At 39.3% G+C, this 13,455-nt stretch overlaps 1 protein-coding gene and 1 non-coding gene across 2 annotated transcripts in view; one reads left to right on the top strand and one right to left on the bottom strand.

Annotated features, from left to right (window-relative positions):
* ADAMTSL3 (ADAMTS like 3) overlaps nt 1–13,455 on the bottom strand; it is a 584,778-nt gene that overhangs the window by 242,591 nt on the left and 328,732 nt on the right. The gene's annotated exons all lie outside the window — the stretch shown is intronic.
* Nucleotides 6,483–6,589, top strand: LOC122744827. The gene has a single exon (XR_006355169.1). It is a non-coding gene; the product is annotated as a U6 spliceosomal RNA (small nuclear RNA).

Raw genomic sequence — 13,455 nt, 5'->3', positions numbered from 1 at the left:
AAGCGGCATCACATCCTCTGTGTACCATTGGACTTGGGCTACTTGTTTTCCCTGAACAAGAATAACTATTAACCACCTCTATGACTTCTTTTGTACAAATCCTTCTAGATAACCTATAAGTATGTAACATTCCATGTGTCTCATATTCAATGGTGCCTGGAACACAGTGAATTCCTAATAACTGTTTCCTGATAGACTGAATGGTCCAAAATAGCACCCATGATCTTACCTGCTAAACTCAGATCTCCAAATTTCCCTTTTTCATGGTACAGTGGAAAACAGGCTCAATTTGGAGTTGGAGGATCTGGTTTTGAATGGGAAAATAACTTCTCTGGGTCTCCATTTCTTCATTCATAAAATAAGAGTATCTGACTAGACAACCTTTAAGATTCTTTCCGGTTTTAAATTTATGATCCTCTTGGTAACCTGATTTGTAAACCTGGAGTCATCCTTAATTCTCTTCCTTACCATACCCAATACCCTTATTCGATCAGTTGCTGGGTCTTACGAATTCTAATTCTACCATCATGAACCCATACCATCCTCTTCATTCACAAGTCCACCATGTTTGGTCATTTCTGACTCTTCCTGACTCCATTTGGGGTTTTCTTGGCAAAGATACTGATGTTTGCCATTTCCTCCTCCAGTTCATTTTACAGATGATGAAGTAAGACAAACAGGGTTAAGGGTTAAGTGACTTGACCAGGATCAGCTACTATGTTCTGAGGCTGGATTTGAACTCAGGTCCTCTTGACTGCAGGCAGGACTAGTGCTCTATCCACTGTCACCTGGATGTCCAACTAGCCTTCTAATGGATCTTCCTAATTCCATTCTCTTTCTTTTCCAATTCATGCTTCTCCAAACTACCAAAATAATCTTCCAAAGGTAAACACCTGACCATATACATTCTCTGCTTAAAAATCTTCATTGGTTTCCTGTTACCTGTAGTATATAGAGCAGGGCTTCTTAAACTTTCTCCACTTGTGACCCCTTTTTGCCCAATGAATTTTACTCAATTCTGGGTATATAGGTATATAAAGTAGATTTACAATAAAGTATTTACTGCCAAATTTTTCATGACCCCTCACATTTAGTTACATGTCCCCATATGGGGTCACAACCCGCAATTTAAGAAATTTCACTATAGATGAAAATACAAACTTCTTAACCTGGTATTTAAAGCCCTCCATAATTGGCACCCACCTTAACTTTTTGAGCTTATTTTATACTTTACAAACCTTCATAAACTCTACATTCCCAACGAACCGGACTACTGGTCATTCTCTGAATTCAATATGCTACTACCTGCCCTGTATATTCACATAAGCCATTATCTGTGTCAGAAATGTACTCACTCCTTTCAGAATCTATATCTATGATTTCTTCAAAAATCAACTATGGCAGTACCTCCTCCATGAAGGCTTCCTTGATTAGATTTAGTTCTCTCTCTCTCTCTCTCTCTCTCTCTCTCTCTCTCTCTCTCCCCCTCCCTCCCTCCCTCTTTCCCACCACTTAATTTTCCTTGTATTATATTTAATTGTGCACATGTCTCCTCCAATACAATGTAAACTACTTAAAGGCAGAGGCCACTGCTTTTCTAAGTATCCTTAGCACCTAGCACAGCACACTTAATACATATCCGTTGAATATAATTCCACTGAATTTATCTCCTCTTCTCCACCTTTTAAAATCTTACCTTTCCTCCAGGATTCAGCTTATATGCTACCTCTTCCATGGAACCTTCTCTTAGCACTTTGTTTATACAGGCATATCCTGAATAACACTGCCCCAACCAGCACTGCTTTGCAATAACATCATTAACACCTTGTAACTATATGCCACCATCATGTCCGAAATCCCAATATAATGTCTTTTGGTTCACCTTCCCAGGTAGTGCTGGCTCCTGTTTCCTACACCACTGGCTGAATACTCCCTACTCTGACACCTCTGGTTCCATTCCTATGAAACAAACTATTCCTTGTAATGATGTTTTTCTTAATAACATGCTTTTGGGGATTCAATTAATGAAGTGGGACTATTTCTCTCAGTCTCTTGTAAAAATAATCATCGTAGATCTAGAACTGGAAAGGACTTCAGATACCATGTAATTCAAACCCCTAATTTTTCAGATGAGGAAACTGAGGCCAATGGAAATTGTCACTTGTTAAGGGTCACAAAGGTAGTGTCAGAGGAGGAATTTGAACCTAAGTGCTCTGACCCTAGAATTCATGCTCCTTCTATTGTGCCATGAATGTTTTATAGGAATTTTTTTTTTTACCTATCTTCTTCAACCCAAAGTTCTATTTGGATGCCTCATCTTGGCACAGAAATTGTCACAGGTGACTCTGGATTCTAAGGGACTATATGATGGCAAAGCAAAAACTCCATCAAATCTTAGAGAGATGAAAAGGCTTCAAATTAAGGCCTGGTAATGGACTGCTTGTCTGCTTTGTGAGCAACAGGCTAGTTAAGTTTGAATAAGAAATCAGATGGTTGGGGGGGGGTTTGTTTTTTAAATACCAAAGCAATTCATGGAACTAATATGAAAGCATAGAGGGGTTGCGATTTACATGAATCTGTATGGAAAGAATAACCACACTGATAAGATATTTGAAGCACTGAAAACATGTTCAAAATTCTTATCTTCTTTATTAATGTAAGAACAGATATAGTGATTTTTTAAGCCTTGTTATCACCTCTGCATCTGGCACAGTTCAATTCAATTCGATTTAAAAAACACTTACTAAGCACCTCAAATATACAAAACATTATTAGGTACTGAGGGTATAAACATAAAAATGCAACACAATCCTTGAAATCAACAAGTTTACATTTTACTGGAGGAGGGAGGAATTGTAAAAAAAAAATTTATAGTTAGGTCTGGAAAGGTAGATAGAAGCAAGATTGTATACAGCTTCTGAAAACAAGATGGAGGGTTTGCATTTTATCCTAGAGGCAATGCAGATTTTGGAGCAGGAGATTCACATTGTCAGACCTGTACCTCTATATGAGGAGCTCCTAACCTGGACTCCATAAACATAGTTTAAAAATTGTATTTCTTTGTGTTTTATTTTATTCATTTAAAAACATTCTGAGAAATATAAACTTCACTGAACTGCATAAATTTTACAAAAAAAGTTAAGGCCCTGTAGGCTAGGATATGAATTTGGGAGCTGCTTGACAGATGGATTAGGGGAAAAAAAAAGAAAAGATTGAAAAAGGTTGTCATTGTCATTCAGTCATGTTCAACTCTCCGTGACCCCATTTAGGTTTTCTTTGCAAAGATACTGGAGTGGTTTGCCATTTCCTTCCTCAGCTCATTTACAGATGAGAAACAAGCTTGGTTAATTGACTTGCCTAGGGTCATACATCTAGTAAGTGTCTGAGGCCAAATTTGAACTCACAAAGATAAGTCTTACAGATTCCAAGCCCAGTGTACTATGTACTGTGCCACCCAGCTGCCTCCTGAAAGCAAGGTGGCTACTGCAAAAGTCTATGTGAGAAATTGTGATAATGTGAGGTCCTTGAGGGCAGGGACTGCTATGTTTTTGTTTCTGAAGCTTCCGCAACTAGTGCTGTGGTACTAATAGGTACTTAACAAACAGATCCTTGTGGATTAATTCAATAAATTAGGATAGTGGCTATGTGAGGAGCGAAGAGGATGCGTTCCAACAATCAGACAATCAACAAGCATTTTTTCAGTGCCTACTATGTGCTAGTCTACAAAGACAAAAGGAAAACAGTGCTTACTATCAAGGTACTTACTATCAAGGAGACTGTTCATTTGGCAGAAACACCGAGTACATATGAGATGTATTCAAAATGTATACAATATTTGTACAAAGTTATTTAGGCAAGGGGGAACACTTGCAGTCGTAGGGATCAAGAAAGGCATCGAAGTGGGGAAGCTAGGTGGCGCAGTGGATAGAGCATTGGCCCTGGAGTCAGGAGGACCTGAGTTCAAATCCGACCTCAGACACTTAACACTTAATAGCTGTGTGACCTTAGGCAAGTCACTTAATCCCAATTGCCTCACTAAAAATTTTTTAAAAATTTAAAAAAAGAATAAAAAAAAAAAAGAAAGGCATAGAAGTGGTGCTTGAGCTGCATCTTGGAAGCAACTAGGCTATATGAGAAATACCATGGAGATAAGACCTGGCAAGTGATTGGATATGGGGTGGGCAAGAGAGGAAAAAGTCATAATCAACTCCAAGGTTGTAAACCTTGGTCAAAGAAAGGATGATAGAGCAGGTGCTCCTTGTGGGGAAAAAAAAAAAGCCCCATGACTCCACTTCAGGGGAGAAGATGAATGATCCTACTTCCACAAATCTCTGGATTCCAACAACTCAACAAACATTCGTTAAAGGACTGATCTAGGCTAGGGGGAAGATTTGAAGATGAGGAAGACACAGACTGAACTGAAGGAGTGTGCTTAATTGTAGGAATAAGGCAGATACAAATATCCATAGTACAGGATGAAAATGTCCTATTTGCAGATACAAAGTACTCTGAGGGCGCAGAGGAAGGAAGGATGACTTCTCTTTGGGAAGGTTCATTTGATTTGGGCCTTTGACGGCAGGTAGAATTTTGACAGGGGAGACTAAAGGGAAGGTTAGGAGGCTAGAAAATAGGAGAGTATTTCAATGAAAGCAAATAATATAGGTGAAGATTTTTTTTCCTCCATAGATTTATGACAGTCTGAACTCTGAACCCTCTCTGGAGGGTTTTGGAGACTAAATTCACATAGCCCTTGGAAGTGGGTTTTTAAAAAAAAAGACTAAAGGTTAAAAAAAAAAAACTAAATAGAAATTCTACTCTCCCTTAACCCTACTCCTTGGAACTTCTGCGCTTGTGAAGATACATAGGAGACCCAATCTATAGTCACAACCATGGTAAAGGTGAGACTAATTAACAGTACATGCCTTGGTATTTTCCTGGGTGGACCACTGAAGCTGATGCAAGTCCTATTCTGTCATTTCTAAAGCATAGCTTAAAATTACACATGAAGACTGTGTGTGTAGATATTTCAGCCTCTAATTTAAGAGAAATTCTCTATTTATGTATATTCTTTGTATAGATAGAGAACTGGGGTGGGGGAATCTCTCCCTACTCTATATGTGGGGGGGAGGCTGGTGTGAGGACAAAGCTGAGCTATTATACCTGCCAGGAATGGAAGCAATGAATCAAGCAAATGTCTTTGACTACATGTTACAAAACACTTTTCCTTACAAACCCCATAGAAAACAGTCATTTTTAGAAACAGAAATACGTATTTATATTTTAGGCTATATATTTAGAAATAGAAATGTGAAAATGGTAACATTTCACAATAGAATTATTATCAGAGTGAATTAAGACTTGATGTCTTTGGGCCTCAGATAAATGCCACCTCATGAATCAGAGCACTCTGTATGTAACACTGAAGAGCTTTGCTATTGAATGTGGGCCTTGAGACTAATCCTTAAAGATTTTCATTCTATCGATCTTCTAAGGGGTCATCCATCCCATTAACACTGTAGGGACAAAATAATCACAAATACTTTGGGGAATTGAGGATGCTCAACCCATCAACAAATATTTCTCAAGCACCTACTATGTGCCAAGACCTGGGCATAATGAGAAACAGTCCTCACCCACTGGGAGCTGACATTCTATGGGAGAGACAACATGGATTTTTATAAGTATGCACAAAATCTATAGGACATAACTAGATAAATTCAGCATAGTTTGTTGTTGTTTTGGAGGGAATGTGCTAGCAGTTTGGGCAAGAGGGGCTAAAGATTAGGAAATGCCTCATGGAGAGACAGAGGCTTAAGCAGAACTTTCATTATAAGGCAAACAGTTAGCTGAGAGTCTTCTTTAACATTCCTTTGGATATATTTCATGATTAGGTTCCAGGCAAATGCTGGCATCTGCCTCTCCTACCGGATATATAGGCTCCAGGCTAAAGATAGGGCTATCACAGTTTCTTGCAATGGAGCACCCTCTGCTGACTGATTCATGAGGTGGCATTTATCTCAGGCCCAAAGAGGACAAGTCTTAATTCACTCTGGTAACATTTTATGTGAATAAATTCCAGGTTGAAGGAGGGCATGAGAAATGATCGAAGCCCACCTATACAACATGGCTCTGGCCCACGTAAAGATCTAGCTGTTGTTTCTTGAAAGAGAAGGGGCCAGATGACAGCCATTACCTGTGGCCACTTGCTTTCCTATGCTCTGGTCTTTAGGGTCTCACTGCACGAAGCTAGCCAGGTAATTCTCTAATAAAGGAAGCTGTGAGGGTTAGTCTCCCCACTGCTGGCTGCTCATACAGAATAAAAAGGAACCAAATGCAATCATTCTAGGTGGATTGGAAAATATCCAAAAAAGCATATAGCATTTAAGTATAAACTAATTATACTCAAATACTAGAATGCCTGAGATAGAAGGGACCTTAAAGAACGACTAATTCAAAACCACTATCTTAGAAATGAGGAAATAGTGCTCACTTCGGCAGCACATGTACTAAAATTGGAATGATACAGAGAAGATTAGCATGGCCCCTGCGCAAGGATGACACGCAAATTCGTGAAGCGTTCCATAAAAAAAAAAAAAAAAAGAAATGAGGAAATAGACATGGAACAAGGAAGTCACTTATCCAAGGTCACATAGATAGTAGAAGAGTTAAGACTAGAATCCAAAGATAGCTAGGTGGAGTGCAAGGATAGAGTGCCAGACTTGAGGTCACAAAGATCTAAGTTCAAATCCAGCCTCAGACACTTACTAGCTGGGTGACGACCCTGGGCAAGCCACTTAACCTCCGTTTTCTTATCTATAAAATGGGGATAATAATAGCACCTACTTTTCAGGGTTGTTGTGAGGCTCAAATGGGATATTTTAAAATGCTTTACATAGGGGGGCAGCTAGGTGGCTCAGTGGATAGAGCACCGGCCCTGGAGTCAGGAGTACCTGAGTTCAAATCCGGCCTCAGACACTTAACACTTCCTAGCTGTGTGACCTTGGGCAAGTCACTTAACCCCAATTGCCTCACTAAAAAAAAAAAAAAAAAAAAAAGCTTTACATAGTACCTGACACAGAGTAGGCACTATATAAATTTAGTTATTGTCATTATCATCTCTTGGCTTCCAGTCCAATGCTCTTTCTATTATGTCATACTTTAGATATGAACAGATATTTTGGAAGTCAGTCTCAGAATCTGGAATACATGAATTCGGGTCCTAACGCTGACACTAGTTATGTGACCCTGGGCAAGTCCCTAATCTCTCTTTTAGGGCTCCCAGAAAATCTCTAAATTGAAGAACAGAGGCTGACTTGCCTTAGAAAGAGTTTTCATCTGTAACAATAATATGCTAGGTGTGGTCTGTTTCCCCTCCCCTTTCTCCTTCTCCTGTCACCTCTTCTCCCCAAACATACAGATGACTCAATTGAGGTGGAGAGTGATACCACCAGATTGATTGAGAAATTTAGAATTTGTTATTTTTCTTTCTTTTTTTTTTTTTTGAGAAAACTCCTACCAAAACAGATCAACAACTTTTCTACAATTTATAGTGTCAGAGAGTCACTGAGTAACTTGCTCAGGGTCCCAGAATTAGATCTAGGTATACTCAAGTCCTCAAATGAAGCTATGATCTCACATCTGCCCACACATGCCACTCTTATCCATGCATCCTTTTGGGAGAAGGAGAGGAGGTACTTTTTTAATACTTAGATTCAGAGAGAAAGTAAATAGAAAAAAGGAAGAAGAGAATGTGAGCAAAAGAGAGTAAAAATGAGAGAGAGAGAGAGAGAGAGGCAAAGAGAAAGAGAAGGAGGAGGTAGTGAAGGGGGAGAGCCAGAGCCAGAGGTTGCCTCTAACTAACTTCTGGTTATTAAGGAAAAATAACAATAGGGTAAAAAAGATGTAATTTAGAAGTGAATGTGAAATGTCCTGAGTTAGTCTGAGAGAAATCCCATAAGACAAATTTTGGTGACAAATTTAAATATATAGGGTCAGTAAACTTTGGAGCGCATGATTTTCCTAAGCAAAAACTAAAATGATAAGTTTGAGAAAAGAAGGTTGGGGAATAAGCAGGTCATACAAGTAGCTTGATTTGGTAAATAACATCATCTTATGATCACTTATTTTTCCCTTTCAGAAAATGTTTACACTAGAATGTACAGCATATGGAAATTTTTAATTAAAATATCTGGGGAAAAATGCCTTCCCAAAGTATCACATCATATTCAATTACTATTGCATTGCCACAAGTTAGCAATTCAATGTTGCATGCTACTTGAAATTCTAAAATGCTATTGTTAGGAAGGACCTTAGAGTATATTTGGTTTAATTTCTACATTTCACAGAAGAGGAAACCAAGGCCCAAAGAATCTCTGTGATTTGCCCAAAATTGCATAGCTAATCTTGGAGGCAGGACTAGAACCCAGAGTGGTATAGAGAAGAGAGCTGTGGCCATAGTCCGAAGACTTAGGTTAAATCCTGGCTCACACATGCACTAGATTTATGACACATGGCAATTCACTTTAATGTTCTCAGCCTCAGTTTCTCTATTTGTAAAATGTACATAACATAGAATTGTTATAACAAAAGCAAGGTGCAAAAGATATTTGTTTGTTTAGGTTTTTCTGTCTCCCTCAATAAAGACTAAGAGAGAACTGTCAGAGTAATTTGTCTTTGGGAGACTCATGCAAATGAATACACTTCAGCCCTAGTGCAGTTGAAAATCCAGCATTAACACGTCTGTGTGTTGGTGCCTGCCAAGGAGGTAACTCCTTCCCCAAATAAGGATGCAATGAGAATGATTGTGTCTTTCCCTATAATAAAAATAATTACTCTCCCAGGCTCTCCTGCAAAAGACACATTTTCTTTTTCAATTTTGTAGTAATTTCCCACTTCCCATGTTTCCACCTAATTTCAAGTACGGTATAATATATTGATATGGTACAATGTCAATAACTGTATTGACATCAGCAGAACAGTAGAACCTGAGTCCTTTCCTTGACTCTACCACTAAGTAGTTGTGCCACCTTTATTTCCTCATTGACAAAAGGAAGCTATAACATAGGGCTGAGTGGAATACACAAGGAAGAGGCCAAAGAGAATTCTGGGAGGCTTATGAAACTTCTGTGTCACTCTATAAATCTACATTTCTACTGCCATTTTCTCACTACTCCATGCCCTCATTATTAGCAGTAAAATTCCTTAAGATAGTTTCAAAAGATTGTCTACCACTTTGTTGTTGTTCAGCCATTTCAGTTGTGTCTGACACTTTTGGGGTTTTCTTGGTTAAAGATACTGGAGTGTTTTCCATTTCCTTCTCCAGCTGCTTTTACAGATGAGGAAACTGAGGCAAACAGGGTGAAGTGACTTGCCCAAAGTCACATAGGTAGTAAGTGTCTGAGGATCTGAACTCAGGAAGATGAATCTTCCTGTCTTCAGGTCCAGCATTTTATCCACTGTACCACCTAACTGCCCCTACCTACTTTAGTGACAAAAAGGTTGCTGTCAGCTGGCTATGAGAAAGCATTCTTGATCTCAGTGGGGCCAGGGAGAATGTGGATTAGTGAAACGATCACTAAATTTGGAGTCAGGAGATCTGGGCTTGAACCCTAGATCTACTACTCACTACCTCTGTGACACAACCTTAGTGTCCTCAACTATAAAATAAGTGAGTTGGCTCAGATGGCCTCAAAAGCATCTTCCTGCCCCATTACTCCCCTGTAAGTTTGATGAGAGCTGGGCCCACGTCTTTCTTAGACTTTTCTCCTTCCCCTGTGCTTGGTGTTTCTTTTTAAAAGGTTGTAAAATGAATCAATGAACAAATGAATAGGCTGTGAAAAGAAGAGTTGTCCTAGGGCTTGCGGGTACCTCACAACTCCACACAACTTATTTTTTGAGTTCAATGTATAATAATGAATGAATAATATGATGAATAATAAGAGAAAGTAAATACATGGAATGTGATATGATTTTACTTCCAAAGGCTATTCACTTATTCTTTTTTGTGTGTTTGTTTTTGTTTTTGTTTTTGCGGGGCAATGGGGGTTAAGTGACTTGCCCAGGGTCACACAGCTAGTAAGTGTCAAGTGTCTGAGGCCGGATTTGAACTCAGGTACTCCTGAATCCAGGGCCGGTGCTTTATCCACTGTGCCACCTAGCCGCCCCCACTTATTCTTTCTGGGTCTCCATTTCCTCATCTGTAGAATAAGGAAGTTGGTCTAGATGCCAGCTCCAGACCCACAGGAGCCTATCATGCTTCAAGAAAGCACATGGTACATTGTGAGAAAAGTGCTGGATTTGGAGTCAGAGGACCTGGATTTCCATTTTAGCTCTTCCTTGACTTTTTTTTTTTTTTTTGCGGGGCAATGGGGGTTAAGTGACTTGCCCAGGGTCACACAGCTAGTAAGTATCAAGTGTCTGAGGCCGCATTTGAACTCAGGTCCTCCTGAATCCAGGGCCGGTGCTTTATCTACTGCGCCATCTAGCTGCCCCCTCTTCCTTGATTTCTAGCATGTTCCTCCTCCAACTCTGAGCTTCCTCATCCATAAAATGTAATTTCTAGGAATCAAAGCACAAGAAATTGAACATCTCCGGGCAAACTGTCATAGCCCAGGTTCTGAATGATGAAAAGCAGATCCTGAAACTGAAGAGAACATGCAGCAGTACTTCTCTAGGAGGAAGACACCGACCCATCAATGTAGGGAAAAGGTAAGATTGGCACTGGACTCCAAGCCATGCTGATGGAGTTCCATAAACATCTCACAATCATTCATCTCACACTCTGGACATTTCTACAGATGCTTCCATTCCTCCTGCTCCCTGTGCTTTGTATTTGGCCAAGGAGCAAGATTTAAATGAAAAACAGGAATAGAGAAAGTCTAATTTCATTTTGACATGGTCGATTTAAAATCTGTTAGATTCAAAAATCTTCAGTTCTTAAGCACATATGTCCATTTAAATGTTATTAGGAAATGGGCAGCAGCCGAAAAACATACTGCTTCCTAACTAAGGTTCCCACCCATACAATTATAAGACAACAGCTGCAGAGCCCTGGACTGCTTCATGTTATTTTTTCTCATTCCAGAAGGGGCTGTATTACTCTCAAGAGAATATGAATGGTTGGGCTAACCACACTTCTTGGGCGCTGGAGGTCTCTCTCTGGCTTTCATTCATGAGTTGACATTCAAAAGAAACTGTGTGGTCAAGCCCAATTCCTTCCACAGGTAGAAAAAAACAGATGAAATGGTATGAAATATGTAGATAAAATGTATGTTCTATGATCTAACCTTGGAGTAAAATGCTAATTTCTCTTTGAGGAGTCAGACAGTGACTCTTCCCAGGGACAATATTCTAATGCTACCTAAATGGAAGGTCTAAACTTCAGTCACAGATAACCTGAGTGCAAATATTAGATTCTCATTTACTATTTGTGTGTCTCTGAACAACTCACTCAACCTTGCTGGGCCTCAGTTCTCTCATCCACAACATGGTGGTGTTGAATTAGATGTCTGTAAAGTTGCTTCCATCTCTGCATCTATGATCCTGCAACCCATACACATAAATTTTCATAGTTATATTTTGTATATTGTACATGCCAAATATACGTGTAGTAGATTTGGAAGAACACTAGATCTGGAGTCAAATATTTGGGTTCAAGTCTTGGTTCTGCTATTGACTACTCATGTGATCTTAAACAAGTCATTTTGGCTTGGGCTGCCCTGATAGGTGAATGAATGTCCACTCCCCTAATTCACAAGCTAGTAATCCCTAGACCATGCTTTGTATCCCATCCACCAAGTGCCAGGAAACCTGAGGCTACCAGTCATTTTGCCACTTGCCTGGCTCAAGCACGCATATATCATCTCCCTACCCCTGCTTTGCTTGTTCTGGAAATAATAATTAATCTAATACTATCATTGCTGTTATTTTTGTTTTGTTTTGTGGGGCAATGAGGATTAAGTGACTTGCCCAGGGTCACACAGCTAGCAAATGTGAAGTGATTGAGGCCAGATTTGAACTCAGGTCCTCCTGAATCCAGGGCCAGTACTTTATCCACTGTGACACCTAGTTGCCCCTATCATTTCTATTATGGAAGTGGTGACAACAGACACTCCCCTCTAGTTACAATCACAATCCTAGTGCCTCCCCAGACCAAAATGCCCTTTGCCAATGATCACTCTCTAATATGGATTTTCTCTCCTTATTAAGCTTCTTCAGGGCAGGGATTGTCTCACTTTTGTATCTGTAACTCTAGCACCTTGTATGGTGGCTGGCACATTACAGCTCTTAATAAACGCTAACTTCATTCAACCTGTATATTTCATCTATAAAGGGGAAAAGGTGGCCTAGATGATTTCTAAAGTCCTTTTTGGCTCTAAATCCCACGAATCTCTGAAAATAAAGGCTATTAAACACAAGCTACATCCATTACATAGGCTATATGTCTAGAAGAGATATGGGGTAAATATTACTGGACTTGGACAATCAGGAAGCATCTAGATGTAAGTCTTGGCTTTACTATTAATGTACTTTATTATTTACTAGCTGTGTAACCAAGGGCAAGTTACTATATGTCTGTGGTCATCAGCTTAGCCCACATTTTTTCATTTTAAAGGTGAGGATGTGCCCTCTCAGCTCCCCATATCCTCTAAAACTGGATTTTTAAAGAATGTTTTTTTTGTGGGGCAATGAGGGTTAAGTGACTTGCCCAAGGTCACACAGCTATTAAGTGTCAAGTGTCTGAGGCTGGATTTGAACTGAGATCCTCCTGAATCCAGGGGCAGTGTTTCATCCACTGTGCCACCTAGCTGCTCCCCTAAAACTGGGTCACTTCCAAGCTTTGTGTCTACATTTCTTCATTTGTAAAATGGAACTTATAATTTACTACCTTGCCAGAATGTTTTGATCAAAAGACTTGGTAATAATAAAGTATTATATGCTATTCTTATTGTTATCATTCTTCCCCTCCTTAAAACCAAACCACCATTTATGCCATAATTAATTTTGTTTCAAATGTGCATTACATTCCAACCATAAGCATATCTTGATTTCCATTTTAACAAGTTCAGTGGCTATACCTCTTCTTTCAATAGAGGGCTCAAATTTTTTTATTTCTTGCAGGAAGTCTTCCCTGATTAATCCCATTTCACTCAGATTTCTCTTTCAATCTCTGATCTCTTCAATTTGTACTCAGTTTGTCCTGCACCAGAATCTTGATATTGCCAGTTAAAGGTGAGGGTCTCTGGTATGGATAATTTCTAAATCATTTGTATTAGATTTTAGAAATGTTTTATGTTTATATTTACATATGAATGTAATGTCTCTGATGTTGTAAGATTCACAACACTCTAAAGAAGATGTTGAAATCATCCTGTTAAAGTCTGACTCACCAACTTTCCCATCTTGATATTCTTTTCCACTCCCAATAGATTGTGGATTAATCCAAAGGACTAGCCT

The sequence above is a fragment of the Dromiciops gliroides genome, chromosome 2 (genome assembly GCF_019393635.1).
Source record: "Dromiciops gliroides isolate mDroGli1 chromosome 2, mDroGli1.pri, whole genome shotgun sequence".
Taxonomy (NCBI): Eukaryota; Metazoa; Chordata; class Mammalia; order Microbiotheria; family Microbiotheriidae; genus Dromiciops; species Dromiciops gliroides.
This window is presented reverse-complemented; position numbering and strand designations above follow the sequence as displayed.